General features: G+C 40.0%; 1 protein-coding gene across 1 annotated transcript in view; it reads left to right on the top strand.

Annotated features, from left to right (window-relative positions):
• ttpa (tocopherol (alpha) transfer protein) overlaps nt 1–4,290 on the top strand; it is a 19,024-nt gene that overhangs the window by 12,623 nt on the left and 2,111 nt on the right. The gene's annotated exons all lie outside the window — the stretch shown is intronic.

The following is a 4,290-nucleotide window of genomic DNA, read 5'->3' as shown; positions in this document are numbered from 1 at the left end:
CCCCCCCCCCCCCCCACACACACACACACACACACACACACTTTTACTATAAATCATTAGTTCAGTCGGCGCAGTTTCTTTCTTCTTGAACAAATCCATTCCACTTGATTAATAGGAGAATACTCAAACCACTAAAACTCCACTCCAGGTTTTCCTGGTTACTTCCAATTCTAAACACAGCAGCATTGCTGCCTGCAGTGTTTCTGCTCTGAGTCTCCTCCTGCCTTGGCAGAAAACGGACACAGGTGGAGGAGATGGAGACGCCTCTGTGTTGATCGCTCGACAGTTTAGCGAGCTTAGTGCAGGCAGTTGTTGATCGGGGGATCATATATTCATGTTAGGATGCTTGAGAGAAGTGGAGCGCTACGTCTGTAGCATGTTAGTTTAGCAGTAACTGTGACGATGCAGGTGTAAAAGACACTGTGTGTTCAGGTGCATTAAAGTTGAAATGTCTTTAAAACCCCACATCTTATTGTCCTCAAGCTTCATGAGAAACATTTAGATGAGTAGTGTTGAACACAAGTAAAAATATCTAGTGGCGATGTTTTTTTATTTCTCTATAAACACAAATAGTGCTGACCTGATGCTCTGTATTAAAGTTAAAATGTCTTTAAAACCCACAGCTGAATTTACACAAACTTGGTGAGAAACATGTTTTAAATGTGTGGAATTAAAGGAAATCTAGGTGAACATGCACACGTGCGCACACGCGTGCACACACACACACACCTACACTTATTTGTCCCCCCACACACACATTACGGATGCTTCTGACGCCCTTGGACTGTATTATTATTATTATTTATTAATTTTATTATTGTTATAATGAAAGAGAAAGAAATAAACTCTTCAAAATCAGATCTTTAGATTTGCGTTTGTGAAAACTTTTCTTCTCAACTTCCATGACTTGGTTTACAGTAACTCATTAGTGAGTACTTCAATATTTGTTTTTAAGTGGAGTCCTGTGAAATGGTTATGAGTAGTAAGTATTTTACTTGTTGTAGATAGTTATCTCTATGACCTCAGGTTGTATAAATTAAGAGTAGCCAGACCCGTACGGATGAACTAATGGCTAGTCAGAGTGAGGTCAACAGTAAAGAAGACTCCTGCTCTCTTAAAACAACATATTTAAAAAATGTACTGGTAATTGCAGTTCATGCAAACACCTTTTGTTTCTTCACACTGATACCACATTTAGATGCTTTTCTATTGATAAGTGTAAATGCATTCATTTTTTGTGACATCATCTGTCAACATGAAGAGGAAGTGGAGGTTCAGATGTAGTTTTCAGTTTTACTGGGGGGTTATCCAGTGACGTAGTTCCAATGGCCAGTCAACGTCTGCTGTCTGCTTACATCAAAATCGGCACTTCACTTGGAACCACGAACAAGATGGTCCCATAAACTGGGCTGAGTGGGGCGTGAGTACACACAGTGGGCAGGCCCTTAACTGGAGCACTGTGGTATAAAACCAACGAGAGTTGAGACTATGGCAAATAGCCATTTTATGCTTATTTACACTGAGGTCCAAGTAGGTTTGTCTGTTGCCAACAATGATCCATGTGGGGCATTTTTTTGCAAAACCTAACATAAATGGGCTTAGCCAGAATAAATATTTGATGCAAAAGTAAGGCAGAGTAAAACTCAAGCAAAAAACTGTCACCTACCAGATGATGAGGTTTTTACCCGTCTGTTACCATAACATCTCATGAACTTCTGGAGTTTTAATAAAACTCAAAAATAGTTATTGAACTACAACTGAATAACAATAAAGTCAGCCCAATCCAAGAGGGCTTACACAGCTAATCAACCTGAAAAACTTGCTATAACATGGTCAGTTGTTCAGATATTGATCTAATTTTTCTAATTCTGAAGTCATGCATAGAGTTTCAAAAGAGAATTTGAAAAACAGTGATCATTTGGAAACAGTTGTTGTAATAGACATACGGTGCCTTGCAAAAGTATTCGGCCCCCTTGAACTTTTCAATCTTTTGCCACATTTCAGGCTTCAAACATAAAAATATAAAATTTTAATTTTTTATGAAGAATCAACAACAAGTGGGACACAATCGTGAAGTGGAATGAAATTTATTGGATGTGTCAAACTTTTTTAACAAATAAACTGAAAAGTGGGGCGTGCAATATTATTGGGCCCCCTTGTGTTAATACTTTGTAGCGCCGCCTTTTACTGCAGTTCCAGCTACAGTCTCTTGGGGTTTGTCTCTATCAGTTTTGAACATGGAGACACTGAAGTTCTTGCCCATTCTTTCTTGCAAACCAGCTCGAGCTCAGTGAGGTTGGATGGAGAGCATTTGTGAACAGCAGTCTTCAGCTCTTTCCACAGATTCTCGATTGGATTCAGGTCTGGACTTTGACTTGGCCATTCCAACACCTGGATACGTTTATTTGTGAACCATTCCATTGTAGATGTGTCTTTATGTTTTGGATCATTGTCTTGTTGGAAGATAAATCTCCGTCCCAGTCTCAGGTCTCTTGCCGACTCAAACAGGTTTTCTTCCAGAATGGTCCTGTATTTGGCCCCATCCATCTTCCCATCAATTCTGACCATCTTCCCTGTCCCTGCTGATGAAAAGCAGGCCCAAACCATGATGCTGCCACCACCATGTTTGACAGTGGAGATGGTGTGTTCAGGGTGATGAGCTGTGCTGCTTTTACACCAAAATATCATTTTGCATTGAGGCCAAACAGTTTGATTTTGGTTTCATGTGACCAGAGCACCTTCTTCCACATGTTTGGTGTCTCCCAGGTGCTTGTGACAAACTTTAAATTACACTTTTTATGGATATCTTTGAGAAATGGCTTTCTTCTTGCCACTCTTCCGTAAAGGCCAGATTTGTGCAGTGTACGACTGATTGTTGTCCTATGGACAGACTCTCCCACCTCAGCTGTAGATCTCTGCAGTTCATCCAGAGTGATCATGGGCCTCTTGGCTGCATCTCTGATCAGTCTTCTCCTTGTTCCAGATGAAAGTTTAGAGGGACGGCCGGGTCTTGGTAGATTTGCAGTGGTCTCATACTCCTTCCATTTCAATATAATTGCTTGCACAGTGCTCCTTGGGATGTTTAAAGCTTGGGAAACCTTTTTGTATCCAAATCCGGCTTTAAACTTCTCCACAACAGTATCTCAGACCTGCCTGGTGTGTTCCTTGGTCTTCATGATGCTCTCTGCACTTTGAACAGAACCCTGAGACTATCACAGTGCAGGTGCATTTATACAGAGACTTGATTACACACAGGTGGATTCTATTTATCATCATCAGTCATTTGGGACAACATTGGATCATTCATAGATCCTCACTGAACTTCTGGACTGAGTTTGATGCACTGAAAGTAAAGGGGACGAATAATATTGCACGACCCACTTTTCAGTTTTTTATTTGTTAAAAAAGTTTGACACATCCAATAAATTTCATTCCACTTCACGATTGTGTCCCACTTGTTGTTGATTCTTCACAAAAAATTAAAATTGTATATCTTTATGTTTGAAGCCTGAAATGTGGCAAAAGGTTGAAAAGTTCAAGGGGGCCGAATACTTTCACAAGGCTGAACTCGGAGCCAGGTCCAACATAGTGATACCAGGTACAAGATCAGACAGTTGCTTCAAAACAATCATCCAGCTTCTCTGCTTCTTATTAAAAGAGATAGTCTGGTCATTTTTGAAGTGACGTCCTGTCAAAAAGATTATCACTAGTTAGTACCTTATCAGTTGTGACATCAGTCATAAAGCACAAAGTATTGAGAAAGAGGCTAAAGTGTTTTTCCTGGCTAGGCTAATGGCTAAACAAAAAGATAAAATTAATAAAGTGATGTTCAGATGTGATGCTGAGGGATTTAAATAGGGAATGTTTGGAGTTTTTGACATGGGTGTTTTCTGGACTGGACATGAACAGAGAATTCAAGTAAACCTTAATGTTTTTGGTGCAATATATTCAAGAGGATAGGAGTTAAACTGTGTAGAAGAAGAGAGGAAGGCTTTTTTTTTTATTTTTGCTTGTTTGAGTCAGTGTAAAGTGATGGATCCTGGCAAGTGGAGGGAGCAATTTTATTCTCCACCAGGCACAATGGCAGTGCTGTCACCACAACAATCATGTGTAGAAACTATACTTTTAAGCAATATGAAAAGTAGAAAGCATAGTTTTCTCAAATAACAGGGGTGAATAGCTTACACACACACACACATACATATATATATATATATATATATATTGGGCGGCCGTGGTGCAGTGGTAGTGGCAGCCGACCTCTGATCGGAAGGTTGGAGGTTCGAATCC

This window comes from Nematolebias whitei, chromosome 9 (assembly GCF_014905685.2).
Source record: "Nematolebias whitei isolate Nwh7 chromosome 9, NemWhi1, whole genome shotgun sequence".
In the NCBI taxonomy this organism is placed as follows: domain Eukaryota; kingdom Metazoa; phylum Chordata; class Actinopteri; order Cyprinodontiformes; family Rivulidae; genus Nematolebias; species Nematolebias whitei.
Note: the sequence above shows the minus strand (reverse complement) of the source record. Positions and strands in the feature narration are given on the sequence as shown.